A 17,982-nucleotide genomic window follows, 5' to 3' on the forward strand; every position below is an offset into this window, starting at 1 on the left:
ACAGCTGAAACACATACCAGAGACAGAAAACTTGGGCACTAATCAACTTGGATTAATGATACACAAATGATGAGTTGCACGTAAATCAACTATGTTGTCAAAACATTGCTCCTTTAATCCCTGATAAAAGATGAGGTTTATAAAAAGCAGATTTTTGTGGCTCACTGAAGATTGCTTTTCATGTAGCTTTAAACAATTTAAGTGCTAATCCGCTGCCATTTAAGTAAACTACATTATCGGTCATCAGGCTTTGCTACATGAAATTGCCTAATCATTTCATAAATCCACAGCTAGTTGGAACTAGTCTTTGTTGGAATCCAGGTTTGTATTATGCTTATAAATTTTACACTACAATACACCATATGTAAACTCAGTCTCAGGGTCCTTTCAATGTATCAGCTCAGCACACATTTAGTTCTAAAACAATAAAAATGACTTGCAGTTTTCTAATACTGCCCAATTCCCCTCACCCCACTCTGAACACTGGAAGATAAAAACAGCCTGTGGTGTACCCGCTCCTGTATTAGGTGCTTTGTAAATGAGATTTTATTTTTATTGAAAGCTGGGTCTTACATCTGCTTTGCTTTAACCAAAAAAAGCAAATAAAAAAATAAATAAAAATGCAAATATGCTGATGGTTCCAGTCCAAAATCCATTTGCAGGCTAGAAGGAAATACAGAAAACTTCAGTTAACTGCTAAAGGAAAATCCATATGTGCTCGTTGCTTTTCTGGTTCTGCTGCTATTTAATTGTAAAACAAAACTTTATCAATGCTAAGAGTAATTCTGTGCTAAGATGCTTTGCAAGTACCATAAATGTAACATTAGAGTATGTTCTTTGACATAAATATTACTACATGCTATCTCCAGGTTTGACTGACTCTTCTCCCTCTCTTCCCCCGCGTCCCATGAATATTCCCCTCAGAAATTGAACAAAATTATTCATTACAGGCCAGACTGATATGTGTACTCAAGTTTGCCCCACAAATTATCCCACTGAAGTCAACGAGATGACTTGTGGAGTAAGGCAGTACTCGTTAGTAAGAGTATAATAATATGTATTGTACTGGGTAAATCCTGCCTTTCAGTCCTCTGTGAGCAAGAAAATACAATAGATCATGGAATGGCTGTGTTTTTGCTGCACAGAGGGAACAGGATGCCTTGAAATGTTCAGGGGATCCACATAGCAGGACTGTTTCATACTGTGTTGTATAACTAGAGAAACAGTAGCTGAGAAACTGTATGCTGCCGTTCCTGGACAGTTCTGTGCCAAGGACTCCCAGAAAAACATTGCCACTCTTCCCTACATTGTCAGACGCCCCCACCAGTGTGAGGGAAAGTCAAGAGAAGAGAACATAGAGCCTGCAATTAGAGAAGACCACAAATCCCATAAACAACAGCTATAGCATGGTGAAAGTAATGGAGTGTTAAGAAATGAAACAATTCAGTTGGGCAGCTAGAGGCAGCGGGAGAGTAGCAATTTTAGATGCGAGTATAGTTTATAACATGCAGCATTTGGGACTTTGGTCAGCCAACACCCAATGGAAAGCACTATTTGCTTCAGTAATGCTACTTAACATATCTTTTCTCCTCCTGCCAATGGATCCCTGCCAATGCTGATGCATATACAGGGACAAATTAACTTTCTAAAACTTCACCAAAAATCATTATTCCTGCTTCAGTTATGAAATGAAGATGCTGACCTTAAAAAGTAAAATCTTCTGTTCTTGGTTTCTTCTCCGTGTCAGCACCATGGACTGCCAACTGCTGTGCTCACACTCCTCCCACTGCTGCTTCCATGGACAGATCAGCATCATATAAATCTATTATCGGCCAAAAAATGAAAAGGAATTTATGTGAAGAGAACTGCTTGCCAGCTAGTGAGAGGTTATGGTAATAGTGAGGGTAATTTGAGAATGGCAGCTGGCTGTCTCTTGCCTTTTTTCAGATAAAGAGAGCAAGAAAAAGGTGTGGTTTATTTTGTTTTTTAGAATGCAGGCTTTGTCCGGTGATTTGACCAAAAGTTTTCCAGATACAGATGCTTTGGAATCAGTTACAATAAAGCATGGGATAGGAAACACTACAGTTCAAAAAGGTTCCAAGCATAAACCAGTATTCACAAGAGTCAAAGGAGTGGGCGTGGCCCTTTAAAGGTTTCTACCTTTGAAATGGTTGTACTCTGATTACCCACATCTACCCTCAATTGACTAAAAGTGAAGTAACTTTCATGCACAATCTTTAAAAAAAAAATACAGAAACGTAATAAAAAATAAATAGTTGCTTGTATTTCAGACAACAGCTGCTACTTATTCCCTCTGGGAAGAAAAGTTACTTTGATTCATTGATTCTGGAATATGATAAAATATTTGGTTTCAATCATCATTTTCTATATTTTTTCTAACTCAGACGTAACAAATTTTTCATCTGTTGTCCTTAACATCAGTATATTGACAGAGAAAGAGAGAGACTACCCCTGTCAAAATAACCTCAGTTGATACACACGCTCAGTGGAACGGTCTAAACAGGTTTCCTCTACATCGGCCATAAAGCTTTTTAGGTCTCCCTTGCCTGTGTGAAAATCTGCGTACATCTGTTTGCATATTCAAACAGTCATTTGCATGTGCAAATCTGACAATTAGATCACCAGATCTGAGTGAATACCTCAGAAAAATATCTGCACACATTCACCCAAATGAAAATACATTAAGTCTCTGACTGAGTTTGCACTGCCTTTGTGTTTACTTTCCATGACTATTCCAGCTAATACACTTACTACCATAGATGCTTAGAAAAATAAATTTTAGAGAGTATTCAGGAATGAGAGAGGAGGCAGGATCAGGTGCATGCCCCCCACCCGCCCCTCCCTTAGGGCTTAGTAGTTTTACTGGTATAATTATTTTGGTTAGGGGTGTGCTTTTTAACAAAATAGCTATACCAGTAAAAGCCCTATTGTGGATGTAACTATATCTGTATAGTATAGTTACTCCCCTTCCTGTACACATATAGCTATGCCAGTATAAGACACCTTTAAACTGGTATAATTGTGCCTACATTAGGACCCTTGTTGTACTGCTTTAACAATACTGGTATACTTAAAGCAGTACCATTTTCTAGCATAGACAGAGTCTGAGTCCTACTTAATCTTCCCACTAGAAACCTAATGCTCAGATTTAGGCTAATTCTACACTATAAAAATCTTACCAGTAAAATTTCTGTTGGCATATCCCTGCTGACATCCTTGCTATCTTCCTAAAATGTGTTCATGTTTGGCTGCCTTTGCCAGTACAGCATATCCTCACACAACAGATGTCAGCAAAAGACATGCAGTACATGGGTAGACATCCCAGTGTCACCTGTCCCACCTTCCAGCACACCATCTTCTGGGAAGATTTTGCCATGTGTTATGGGATACCAGCACTCCTCTTGGGGAATTGTGGGAGTCTGGGGTCAAATTTCCACTGTTCCCTCAGTTCCATGCCACAATCTTCTCTTCCTTGTGCCACATCTTAAACTCTCTGCCATCTTGGTTGCAGAAGCATGGATGCTGAACAGATCAGCAGAGCTATCTCATCCATTTTAGAGACAAAGTGATTGATTCTTCTGAACCTGCAGAATTTCAACTACCACCACGGTGTAGCAGTGAAAATGAGAAAACTACAGAGCAGTGAATGATACAAAACAGTGAATGAAAGTTGCCAGCTATTGCAGATATTCACTGACCAGGTCTCAATGGGGAAACAGTGGTTCTGAGCCCATGAAATGAGCACTGAGTGATGGGGATCTGATCATGCAGCAAATCAGACTGTCAGTAGAACTTCTGGATGCAGCTCACCACATGCCTGGTTTTGTGTGTGTGAAGTCTGTCCCAGCACTCCAACTCAGACACTGAAATGAGAGATGCTGTGACAGTGAAGAAATGGTGGTAATTGTGCTCTGAAAGCTTGCAACCCGGGGTAGCTGATACCAGAGGATGAAAAGGATGTCTGGGCCAAGAAAAAGGAGAAGCTCTGAAAGCACAGTACAGTTGTGGTCAGCAGATATTACTATGAGCCTGTGCAAGCCAAACCCCCTGAGCCAGCAACAGTTTCTACTTTACGACTCTAAGCACAGCATGCAAGTAATTTGTTTTGTTCATGGATTTGAAAACCAAAATATTGTGTTTGACTAGAAAACCACATCCAATAAGTTTATAACTCATGTTATCTGAATGCCAAGCATTCTTTTATATTTTTGATGTGTTTAGTTTGAATGCTCAGGTATTGGTTAATATGTATTTCCTTTTTGGTTCTGAATGCATTTAATTATATTGGCACAGTTTTTATTTTGCAGGCAAAAAATAAGAAATATAGTTTAAAGTATGTATGTCAGAATGCTTTTTGGTTGCTTAAGGTATTTAATTATTTGTTGCCTATTACTATCGGTGCATGCTCTTAAAATAAACTGGCTCTTTTAAAAGAGAATTCCTTTGTTCTCTGACCATGCACAATCAGCCACCATTCTGAAGGGGAGAGAGACTGAGTTTTTGCAACTGCCTGCATGAGCAGGGATATGGGAGGAGAGAAGAGTGTCACAGGCCATGAAGAATTTTTTCCCCAAAAGATGAGCATTAACAGAAGTTACATCTACTTGAGTCCCCTTCCCCTCCCTCTGCGGGTTCTCTCTCTGGATTAGGTTGGGTTTCAAAGAGCTCTTGGCTGTTCATGGGCTCTGCATTCTCCACCTCCCTCTCCAAAATAAACTCTTCATCTCTGTACAGCCCTGTGATGCCTTCTTCCAGACCTCACAGGTGTCCACTGTCACTCACTGGAAGGCAATGTGGTCCCCACACAGCTCAACATCTATCTCCACAGAGTAGTGGCACCTTTTGGGGGGGAAGAGGAGCACCACCAGAAGTTTTGTTGGCCTCCTTTGTCCTCTGGCAGGACTGCCGCAGTTCCTTCTTTGCCTGGCCTCGGAACTCGTCCCTGTCATACCCAGCTTCTGCATCTCCTCACAATGTCTAAGTAAACATTTTTATTCCTAAAGAAATTCTGCAGCTGTGCTTGCACTGCCTCATCTCCCTGCACTGAGGAAATCCAGGATTTCTTTCCTGGACCAGGCAGCAGCACAAGATTTAATTGCAACTTTATGCGGGGCCATACCTATATGCTAAGATAGCAAAGATGGACTCGCTAAGGTGGGCTACTAGGAAGAGAGGCATTTCCAAAAGACACCAGAGATTTTAAAGGCAGGGGTGTAGGCCAAGGTGTGAGCCCTAGCAAGCAGCATTCAAAAATTTGACCTCAACTGTCACTGCTATGGGGACAGAAATTCATTTTGGGATTGTTGCTGGGGACCGTACTAGTACAGGCAACCATGCAGACTTGTACTGGTGAAAGAGTGTCAGTAGAGGACTTATACTGCACAGTGAGCTGATTAACTTGATCAGCTGAGGTTCAGGGGTTTGTCATCAAGATACAACAATGAGTGTCAATGCATCCAACGTTATTCAGAACGCAAGTTTTACCAGTAAAAACTTCAGTGTAAACCAGGCCTTACACTCATCTAACCAGAGAACAGAAACAATATTATATTACCTTTTAGTATGTGTCCAACTAACACTAACCAGCATATGTCCAGTTCACGCAACTCTAGTAATTACCCAATTTGCACTCATAAATCTTAAAAACACAGAAGTGTAATCCCTTTTATTGAGGCAGGACTAAGTATTATCTAGATCTTTGACAGGCATTTGTTCAACCTGTTCTTAAAAATCTCTAATGGTAGAGATTCTACAACCTCCCTGGGTAATGCAGTTTGTGAAAGTGTATTCAGGCAAGTTTTGTGCATATAAAAATGGTGGCCCTTTAAATATTTGGTTCTACAAACATTAACCTCAAATATAGTCATTTGCCATCTTTTTGCCTTTTTCATCTTCTCTTGCTTGCCCAAAAACTCATCTCCTTTCTCTTTTCAGAGCCTGAGTCAGGAAGGGCAGCTTTTGAGGGGACAAATTAGCACAGCACATTTCTGGCAAAGTCCGCAGCAACTTCTCCAGTGATTTAAATTCACTTTTTAAAATAAGTCATTTCAAGACGATAACATAACCAGAAGGTCAAATCCTTTTATTTAAAAATGCACTATCCTATTCTGTGGGTCAAAGTTTAAGTGATCATAAACATGCAAGACTAAAATACAGCGGGGAGCTTGGTGTTCTGCACTTGTTTTTGTAACTTACGGGAGAGGTATCTACAGACTCACATAGTCAGCCCTTTTAATTTTTTGCATAAAATAAATAGCACAGGAAATTCCTAATTCCTCCTGTAGGGTTAATATATACATTTCTCAAGGATATGAATCACCAGTGTGTCATTTGCTTTCAAAGGAGACCTCACTCTATACCCTTTTAGTTTTTGTTTTTTTTTTAAATTTTTACAGTAATACTGTATACAATCATTTGTTTCAGGTGCTTGACACTGGAGGTTCAGCTGCTTTCCCCTGCTCCTAGCCCCCGCCTTTATAAACCCGTAAACCTTTGAAATGGATTCTTTGAAAAATAAAACCCAGACCTTTCTTCTCTCTCCTGTTGGGTGTAGACACTATGCTGTCTACACTTGTTAGGGTGAGGCTTGCCTCCAAGCCTCCTTAGCTTCATGGGTCCATTTACTGCTTATATGTAAATTGAGGTACACACACTTTCCTTTGTTTAGGATAGACCTGTTTAACAACTCCCCCTGTCAGACCTCGGTTACACACACACTTTAGTCATAGTTCCAGAATATATTGATAAGTCAAGACCCATCGTGTACGTGCATCATGCAAGGATACTAATGGTCGGTGAGTTGTTAGTTTTCAAATGATAGATCTCCAGGCTTATTTTGTACAAAGATCGTTACAATAATGTGTAGGGCGTGAACACAGGGGAGCTTAGTGTCACAGAAACTCCGTCAAAAAAAGTCACTGAGTTTCACCAGATTTCAGTCAGAGAAGGACCCAAACATCAGTGGATCCCAGTACTCCAATACTTAGAAAGGGCTCTAAACTAAGTTCCAGATCTGAAATTTGTTGTGGATTCCTGACTGTACAAAATGACAAACCAAAATCCTGGATTTGAACACACCTGAACTTTAGAAAGTTTAATATCTAGATTTGCTTGCAGCTCAGGACTATCTCTAATTGCAATGCAAAACTGTAAATTAGTCAAGTTTTGCTCTAAAAGGTTGCATACCTGAGTGAGCCTTTGTAAGGAGCTAGCCCAAGTTTGTAACAAAACTGAAACCCGGGTGCGTTTCATATGATTTCTGGGCTTTATGATTAACATTTCACAGAGCTCTAGTCAACTTTAAGAGGCTCGTATAGAGCCCATGTAGAAGAGCTTACATTTATCTAACCTGGCCTCTGGTGTGAAGCTTTGTCATTCATAAGCAGCCCTGTCGCATGCTCCAGACTAGATAAAAGTCTTACTGAACTGCAGTCAATTTTAAACATTTAGTAATAAAAATAAACTCTCAGAAAAAAAAGACAAAGGATTGGGACATCTTTTGGCAGTATTCAAAAATAAGCAAGCATGCATTCCAATAGCATTATCATTTTGTTTGCATTGCCATCATGTCTACCAGTTCTAGTCTAAATAAAGAGCTAAGATTTCACCTTTGTTTTTTCTTTCTGCTCATTCATTGAAGGAAAGAAAAAAAAACAAATAAACGTAAAGGAACAATATGGATGGAGCAAACAATGTCAGCATCAAGTTACTTAAAAAAAAAAAAAGCATGTTTAGGTTTTTAAATAAAGATGGACCCAAACCAAAACATTAGACTGGAACAATGCCAAGCATTCGGGTGCTTGAAATCATATCCAAATGCTGCATGGCTCAGTTCCATCTCTGAGCCAGATGCTCAGCTGCTGTAAATTACTGTACCTCCATTGGAATTAACAGAGCCATGCTAATTTACACCAGCTGAGGATCTGACCCTCCGAGTTTTAAAGGAATCCAACATTTATCCTCGCCCCAAAAACCATGAAAGCAGCATTTTTGACACAAGATCTTGAGATATAAAGCCCTGCATAGTTAGTTTGCCCTTGAATCGCACAGAATCATTTAAAAGTTTTCTTCCTGAGTGGATGAAATTACATTACAATAATTAGAAAGGGGTTAGATACAGCTCTGAAAATTACAATGAGCTTACAGACACAGTCTGATTCGTTTTTATGCTAAAGTTGAAAAGATGCATCAAGGACAGTATTATTCTCTTTCTTTCAAATTTTTTTTAAAAAAATCTTGCATTGAAAAATTCCACAAGTTAACCATTTACATAGAAAGCGTTCCACTAGATGAGCAAACTGATACATTTGATGCATTTCTAAATGAAGAGGAATCTTTAAAACTATGCTACCAGTGTCTAGACAAGAGCAGGATCAAGACTGGAATATAGGCTTGATCTCAGGACATGTTGTAAATGTGTCCAGATTCAGTCCCTTAAAAACCTCAAGTATCCTCTGAATAACGAGGATAATATTTATTACAACAGTCAGAAAAATAGCTGTGTAATACCTACTGCCTGGTTCTGATCTCACTTATGCTGCTGAAAATCAGGAGCAAAACCAGCATAAGAAGATCAGACTCGGTCACTAAAATTTTAAGGGCTGAATTGTAGATTTTCAGTCAGAATTCCAGAACTGTGCATATACCCAGTAGATCAGTGCACAATGACGTACATTGGGTGCCCTTTCATATATATTATAAATATGTATAAAGAAAGGACACTCGGTTAGGTAAGATATTATAGGTATAAACAGATATTCCTGATGCATAACGTTCAGCCTTGTACAGCAAGTTAATAAAAGGTCTTATGCAGAGAGTGCCCTCTGTATTTGATCATTTGCACACACATTTTGTGCCTGTGTACATGCATTCCCAGTAACTGTGCATACAAGTTAGGGAAGCAATTTTGTGTTTGCTTACACACATCTATGAAAAATCTGGTCCACAATATGAATTTTGCTTTAGCAGCAGCAAGATTGTCTATGTGGGAACCTCAGGATTGGATACTTAGGGGGAAAATGTTATTTTAGTGTCCATTTAAAGTTAGAGTCAAATCCTAACTACCTGTGTTTGAAGCCCACAATGGAACATCATAGAATCAGAGGACTAGAAGGGACCTTGAGAGGTCATCTAGTCCAGTCCCCTGCACTCATGGAAGGACTAAGTATTATCTAATATTATCCAGTAAGAGTCCTGGTAGGACATCTCCCCGCTAGAGGCAGTTTGTGTTAAAAGCTTTATACCCATTTCACCAACCACTCTCCCAGGCAGAAATACTTGACTGCATGCCTCCGACTACCATATATGGCAATAATGGTGCTTAGGAGGACATCTGAGAAAGCAATGCCTTCCTGACTCCAAGGAAAAGGCAAGTTCCTTCATGGATTGACTGACTTGTTAGAGAGACTAAATAAATCACCATTTATTCCCTAAGAGGAAAAAAAAAACGGATGTGGTGTGTAAATCACATTTACTGTTGCAGTCGGACAATTTTCATTTGTATTAAAAAAAGAGCATATGTGTTAGCTATGGTAGTTTCACTCTAACATATGAATGTGATGTGATGTTTCTGCGGTGGATTTTACTATATGCACTTGTGTGTAAAAAAAGAAATAGAAGGAAAGACTGAATGCCTGCTAAACTGAAAAGGAAATAAGCACACAGGGAATGAAATGGCTTTCAGACTTCTAATCATTTCTTAGAAGTAAGGCCAGGTCTACACTATAAACTCACATCGGTATAGCTATGTCGCTTGGGGTGGTGAAAAATCCACGCCTGAGCGACACAGTTATACAGACCTAAGCTACATGGTAGACAGCGCTATGTCCCATTAACGGAGATGGACTAACGACACTGATGGGAGAAGCTGCGCAGGCCGAGGGATGTGCTGGCAGCTGATTCCCGCAGCCCCCATTGGCCTAGAGCAGTGAACTGCAGCTACTGGGAGCAGCAATCAGCCGAACCTGTGGACGCAGAAGGTAAAAAAAACGGCCCAGCCCGCAAGGGGGCTTACCCTGGCAGGCCGCAGGCCAAAGGTTGCTGATCCCTGCATTAGACTATCTGTTCAGGTGTATCCAACTTTTGTGTATTCTTGTTAATCCATAGGTATTTAAAGGTCAAAGAAGATCATGACTATCTAGTATGGCCTTCCAGATAACATAGGACATACACCCTCACCCAATAATTTCTATATCAAACCATAAGATCTGACTGATTTGGAGCACATCTTTTAGGAAGACATCCAGTCTTGATTTACAGACTTCAAGTGATGGAGAGTCCATCACATTCCTACATAAGCTATCACAATGGACACATGCTAATGCGCATTTACAGCCAACACCACATCTTGCACATAATGGGTTAAATTCACTCCTGTGCAGAAGGCCTGAAACTGGACTTGTGTCTAAAGTAGGACTTCAGTGGTGAACAGGTTTTGGTCAGACTCTGCACAGTGGTGAACTTTACCCTGTGTGAGCGTTTGTTCACAATGTGGGGGCATGATGTAGAGCAACCTAGGGAAGCCAGTGACTTTCTATCGACTTTCAGTGGGTTTGGAAGGGGACCTAAATGTATACCCTTCCGGCAAGAAGGACAACATTGTCCATCAGAAAAAAAAAACCTATTTCCCCCCTGACTACCAATGAGCTGTGTTTTCAGAGTTCCCTGGTTTAACTCCTATTCTCTGGACCAGACACTCCATCCAGTCCTTATTCACCATCCCTCTTACATGTTCAGGAGATTTGAGCAGCTAGTTAACTTTCTCCCTGCTGGTGCTGAACTGTGCTGCAACATGTATGCTATACATATGCATCTCTTTAAATCATAAGTATATAAAAAAATCCTTATGAGAAGTAGTGATGGGAAGACCTCAAATACTGGGAAATTTGACTTAGTTTGGATAAGCAATAAGCCTCAACATTTCAGTTGTTTATTTGAACATTAGAACCCTTCTTGCTGGGCATTAGAACCTCTTTAACCTGCCCTAATGCTGACAACCATTTCAGATTAACAATTTAGCAAGTATGAGGAAAAACCCAATTAAAACCAAAGCCAGATGTATTAGAATGCACAATAAGAGCTCAGACTGTGCAATAACTCAGGGCAAGCCCAAGCCTGGCTGGTATCATTGTGGACTAGTGAATGTACTGGGACAGTAATTTAGTTACTGGACTGGGAGATCAGCTGAGCCCAGAACTCCACACAACTGATATATAGAGGCAGCAGCTGCTACTGCAGCCTATAGAATTGAATAGCATCTGTGGGGGCTACACAGCACCCCTCATGCAGGCTTTGGTTTGATGGTAAGAATTCTACCTTTCCCAGACACTTTGCACTCCACCCACCTAGATCCTAATGGCTTTCTGTGTGGAATGGATTTCACCTGGCAGGAATGATCCTTCTATGACTGGTCTTTCTACATAATATTATAATCCCATTTTCTCTCTCAACTGAGGACAGATATTTAATTTGCCCATTGTGTTTCGAAGCAGAATGACAAAGGGAAAAAAAAAAGAATCAGAAAGTGACAAGAAGCCACAATGATTTACAGCTAAATTGTGAAGGTTATTCCATCACCTTTGCAAATAGGCTACATTTTTTTGCTAGCCTACTGTTCAGCACTCAGTATTCTGCACGTATCACACCAGGATTTTAAATACCCAATACTATGGTTTTGAAATGGTTTGAATTATATGAATACTTTCACTGAAAAGCTTGTCTATGAACTGAATTGCTACTATTCTAACTTTCTGAAGCTCAGCACGGAAAGACTTCAAAAGGCATTTCTTTAAAAAAAAAAATTGAGGCCCCCTAGATGACTTTGTTCTAGGGTTTTTTGTTTTTATTTTTCAAAGCAGGCTAAGAGCCAAAAAGAAAAGAGAACATACACATTAGTTATGAAGGCTTACATTTTCAGTTTTGACTGAGAGTACGTCTACATTGCATCTGGGACCATGCTTCCCAGCAGGTCTAGACAGACACATCCAGTCTCTGCTCAAGCTAATGCACTAAAAATAGCAATGTGGCAGGGAGAAGCCTGGGCAGCAGCTTGGGCTAGCCACCCAAGTATATAAGCAAGGGTCAGGCAGATTTGTACTCAGCTGGCTAGCCTTAGCCACTGCCAAGCTCCCCCCAGACACATTGCTATATTTAGCAGGCTACCTGGAGCAGTGCTAGCCTGTGTCTGTCTACCCACATTGGGAAGCACAGTCTCAGCTGCAGTGTATGCATACCCTCTTGTTGTCATAAGTGGAGAGGGAGATGTTTAATGGATAAAATTATTGACTTAATGTAAAAGCTTTAAAAAGTATGTGAAGAGCACTATAAAAGTGCATTTTGTATTATTCTCTTAAGGGTTATTTAGGAAGGTACATCATCTTAGGCAAAATTGTGTATTCTCCAGTGAACACCTGCGAACTGTTGAGTTTAATTGGGCAACAGCTGGTCCGATTGGGGGTTTTCTTGCTGTATCTCATTACTATTTCCCTGGTCTTTCCTGATTTGGTGTTGCCAGTGTGTATTGTTCAAAAGGCCCTAACAAAAGATTGTTAAGAATAATTATTGAAGTCATTTCTGTTTATACCTGTGTACTGCTGAGTTTACTCAGACTACAGCTGATTGGAGTGTATTTGTGAGGTGTCAGTGTCCATGAGTATTAGCCATTGACTGCTGTCTTTCATTGACCTTCTCTATTTAGATTTCAAGTATTTTTGTAGAGGTTATGATCAACTGTGGATTGCAGCTGTTTAGGGACTCAAATACAAAGAAATCTTGTCATTTCTGGGTTGTGCTAGATGTTTCCTGTGTTGAAAATATATGGAGAAATATTTGGGTATGTACAGCTGTGCTACCTTGCTAAGCATTCTCAGAGCAAGACTGCGGATACAAAGAATCAAATTACCATCCTTTACAACATTCAGGAGAATTAACAGAAGACATTTTGAGTGCTGACCTTGCCAAGAGCAGAAGAGCTCGGTGTTCATAGTATAGGAGAATAAATGGTATATGAAAACTGAGTTATTGTACAAAAAGGAAAGGGGAAGGAAGGAAGGAAAGGCCATGCAGTGAAATTATCAAAAATATGCTTACTATCAAATAATGCTGAGAAAGCCAGCATATGATAAAGGAAGCATAGCAATAAAAAGGTGTTTGATAATGAAGAGGAAAGGAGAATGCTGCATTGGGAAAGGTAGTTACTGCTGATTTCAGTTAGGCCAACGCTGTGCACTTTGGAAAATCCAACCCCTAGTACAGCACCCTAAAAAGTGATCACACTTTTCATTTGCTTTACAGTTTCCATCACAAGTAAGAAAACTCCAGTGGCAATAAAGAAGCTCTTGTAGTCTGCATGGGAGGTACATGAAGGCTTGTCTAAACTAGGATAAAAGGTGCATTGTTAGAACATGTAAGACAATTTTCTAACATCAGTTAGAACACACAGTCTAGTGTAGACACTCTGCTTTAACGTGTGCTAGACTGATCAAGGCAGTGTGCAGCAGCAGTCAAAAAAGCAAATGGGATGTTAGGAATTATTAAAAACGGGATAGAGAATAAGACGGAGAATATCTTATTGCTCTAATATAAATCCATGGTGAGCCCACATCTTGAATACTGCGTACAGATGTGGTCCCCTCATCTCAAAAAAGATATACCGGCATTAGAAAAGGTTCAGAAAAGGGCAACTAAAATGATTAGGGGTTTGGAACGGGTCCCATATGAGGAGAGATTAAAGAAGCTAGGAAAAGCTTGGAAAAGAGGAGACTAAGGGGGGATATGATAGAGGTATATAAAATCTTGAGTGGTGTGGAGAAAGTGAATAAGGAAAAGTTATTTACTTGTTCCCATAATATAAGAACTAGGGGCCACCAAATGAAATTAAAGGGCAGCAGGTTTAAAACAAATAAAAGGAAATTCTTCTTCACTCAGCACACAGTCAACCGGTGGAACTCCTTGTCTGAGGAGGTTGTGAAGGCTAGGACTATAACAGGGTTTAAAAGAGAACTGGATAAATTCATGGAGGTTAAGTCCATTAATGGCTATTAGCCAGGATGGGTAAGGAATGGTGTCTCTAGCCTCTGTTTGTCAGAGGGTGGAGATGGATGGCAGAAGAGAGATCACTTGATCCATTACCTGTTAGGTTCACTCCCTCCGGGGCACCTGGCATTGGGCACTGTCGGGAGACAGGATACTGGGCTGGATGGACCTTTGGTCTGACCCAGTATGGCCATTCTTACGTAAGGCCTCAGGGGGAGCCTAGGCTTTAACTCGACCAACCTAACATGCGTTCAACCCTACACTGCCTTGTCTACACTAGATTTAGTTCAAACATTTTTAGCTAACACATTCTAACTTCCCCCTTTTAGTCTTATTGTAGACAAGACCAAAATAAGCAGAGAACTAAACTAATTTTATTTGTATTTAAGGCTAAAACCTGACTGATTTGAGAGAGCAGATAAGTAACTATTTCAACAGAATGAAAAGTATAGAGGTCGAAGTTAATCATCAAAATAAAGTAAAAAGTATATGCCCTAAATATCACATAACTGAGTAAAGCAACCCATGGACAAGATCAATAATACTTAAAAAACAAAACAAAAAAAGACCTTGTGCTTGGTGTTTAACAGTCATAAACCACACACACAAACAGTAGGCTTGAATATCAGTTACATTTATTACAGCACTGGAAAAATGCCATATTATTTAATAGGTCAAATTTTAATATGGTATTGATTTTCATAAACGAGATGACTTAAGTGGTGGAGCAAGGTATTATTCTTATACATGTACATTACCGCTATATAATCCAATCCAATTTCCAATATCATCACAGGAACCAATGAGATATTTTGTTTTTCTAACACCATTTTGTTTGGCAGTCTCTTCATGGTTTAACTTTTACCTGTTTAATAAGAAAACCCTACAAAACAGGAAACATGAGAAATGTAGGTACCAGATAAACTCACATTAATACTGTGTGCAGCAAGTGAAAAAAGTTAACATGGTAATGACACAGAAATAATCTCTCTTAACCACAAGGCACAAATACTTTGGAATACATTCTCCAGTTCATCAATAATGAGAGTGACATGACTTAATCCTTACACATTATGTAGATTTAATATCCCTCTGTGTGATACAGGACATACATATAATAGGATATATTCTAAACATACACATTTTATATTTAAGTATGTCCTGAAAGTATTTATACATATGAGAATGGAAGACAATCATGAATATTTATAAACCTGAATTGCAAAGAGTTGGCGTTGTATTAATTTGCATTACTGTTACTAGAGTTGGACTTTCGATTTACCTATTAGCGTTCTTATAAATCTCATTAATAGATGTAATAGAGGTCCCCTTAGCAATGTGCCCTAATTCTACAACCATAGCAATAGAAAGAATGAAAGTGTCTTGAGACAATTTTCAGTTCAAATACAGGCCTGTGTCTACCAAGATATATTTATTGCAACATTTTATTTTATGTCTTTATCTTTATTAATGCAGTATTAGCAATGGTATTGGCCTCAGAAGGGAATTAGTATGCCCAGAGAATACCTAAATAGTGAAGAAAATAAGAACAAGTAAATAAATTCTACGGTAAGAAGCATATTTGTAATGACTTGACAAAATAAACACATTCTGACTTTAAGATCATGATCTTGAGTTGAATTAGGTAAACATTAATGTCAAGATTACAGTGTCATGTTTCTGCTGACTCCAGAATTTGTTCCTAATTTAGATGAGAATATTCTGTTATTAGAATTTAAATAATCTCTTTGGCCATTTGAATTTTAATCACAGCAGGAAGTGGCAGTTAGGCTCTGTGTTAGGAAAACAAAAATTCTGAGAAATTCAGAAGAACGCATTAGGTGGACTGTTTCCAAGAAAACCCACAGATACCAGTTTTATCTCTGCCAGATGCACCCACTCAAAGTCAGACAATGACAGATCACGGGGAACGACTTTTTGGTCTATCCAAGGTTTTCCCAACTAACTATATTTCTAACAGAAAATATAAGAGGCATAGTGAAAGGTATGTCTGATTCACCAAGAGAATCAAAAGGTCACTGGGGTTAGAGCAGAGGTGGAAAGAACAGTCACAAGTTGTCAGAAATGGGTTTGGGGGGGGGGGGGGTTGGTTTTTGGTTTTTGTTTTTTTTTTTAAAAAAGTAGTAGGTATGCAGTTCCAGGAGCACATAGCAAGAAAAGAGGTATCCAGATACTGTACCTTTTGAATTTCAAACACAACGAAATTAGTATATTTTTCTGTTCTTGGTTAGGACTAGGACTAAAACAAAAACAAAAAACACCCACACACACCCTCTTTCAAATAGTTTACAGCAATGCTAAACAAAATCAGGTTATGGCAAGAATACTCCAGTTTCATCATACATTACAGTTCTAATTTATGTCACAGCCATATTTCTGAAGGCTATGCATATATACATCAAAGGCCTGGTTTTTGGCAGAAACTAACCATTTAGAGGAATAATGTCACAAACACAGAAATACTATTTTATCTTCTCCAGAGAAACAAAAGAACTGATAGCTGAAATTGCAAAAAATCTTGAAAAACACCACCATCCCGTAAGATTTTTAATCGTCAGCCTTATTTGCATGTTTCTGGCATGATGTTTCTAGCCATGATGTGAAATGTTTGCTTCAGACCTTTGGCATGTTACAGCCCTCAGAAAGTTCAGTCTTACACTGTTCATCTGTACAAAGGTCAAGCAAGGTCTATGGACCAAATTCCAATGTTGAACATGTTAAGTTAACGGGAGCCCTGTGCATGTATCTGAAATAGAAATTTGGTCCTAATTTTAGTGAAAACTCTAACAGGTAGTTAACTCAGAAATGTGACCTCTTTTTATTTTCAAGAAGGGATAAGAGAATAGTACAGAGGCACAAGCCAAGATTAGGCCTAAGAATAACTTCTCAATTAGTTGCTCTTGTGATCGCACATAGAGGTGGTCCACAGGGATAGGTTATAATAGGTGAAGAAAGAAGAGTTGTGTTAATTAAGCCAGAGCAGAGTTAAGACTGGGCAGCAAGTTTGGACAGGGACTCCAGATGCATAGATGGGAAAATGGGATACCAAGGAAGAAGGCTAAAAGGAGAATAAGTTTGTATGGGTGTTCGCATGATTATAAGAGGGATCTATGCTGAAAGGCAAGCAAGTGGTAAAAGGTGAAAAAAATGAAAGTGATAACACAGTTAAGGTAGGTGGGTAAATGTATGTGGAGATGCTTTAATGTATGAGTGTATATGCTGCTTATGCAGTACTGTAGGTTACCAGTTCAATGAACTTGACTGAGAGACAGATAGTTGAGCCATAGGTCTTCATGGGAGACCAGTAGAAAGTTAGGGTTTTGGCAGTAATATTATAGGTATAAGGAGGCAGAGCAGCATAGGTGGTAGAAATTTATGTCCTATTCCACCACATTTAGGCCACTAAAGTAGACCAAACAAAAGAGAGGAAAATGTCTGCACATGCTATGAGTAAATGGACCCTTCAACTCCATCTAAGTTAGAAGTTATCACAGTTTAATTACTCAGATATTTTCAACTATTCTTTTGATTCCCTAGTTAATTAGGATGTCTGTTATTGTCATTGGAAACTGGAGTTATACCTTTCTATTTAAGTTCTTATAATGTTTCCCATCACAGTAGTGGTTGAGTACCTCATAAGAAATAATAACCAAACTCACAATAGGCCACTAAATTAGTTCTCCTCTCTACTTACCCAGACAGGCAGGACTACATTTTATTTCTTTAATTATTTCCTCTCTCTCTCTCTCTCCTGCCCCCTCTCCTGCTAATTCCTTCCCTTTGCCTCTTTCTCCTCCTCTTCTTTTTGGCTGTTTTTAACAGTACCTAGTGAAAAGTTAAGTTGAAGTAGTAAGTTTTAGGCTTTGTTCTGAAAGCAGCAAAATTTGTAGTAATTCTTATCTCCTCTAG

At 39.2% G+C, this 17,982-nt stretch overlaps 1 long non-coding RNA gene across 1 annotated transcript in view; it reads right to left on the bottom strand.

The window, feature by feature from the left end:
• Nucleotides 1–531: 531 nt before the first annotated feature.
• LOC122465989 overlaps nucleotides 532–17,982 on the bottom strand; it is a 47,524-nt gene continuing 30,073 nt past the window's right edge. The window contains exons 2-3 of the long non-coding RNA XR_006291166.1: nucleotides 1,703–1,822; nucleotides 532–663 (exon numbers count right to left, since the gene is read on the bottom strand). This is a non-coding gene — a long non-coding RNA (uncharacterized LOC122465989). The remainder of the gene's footprint in view (nucleotides 664–1,702; nucleotides 1,823–17,982) is intronic.

The sequence above is a fragment of the Chelonia mydas genome, chromosome 5 (genome assembly GCF_015237465.2).
Source record: "Chelonia mydas isolate rCheMyd1 chromosome 5, rCheMyd1.pri.v2, whole genome shotgun sequence".
Classification (NCBI taxonomy): Eukaryota; Metazoa; Chordata; order Testudines; family Cheloniidae; genus Chelonia; species Chelonia mydas.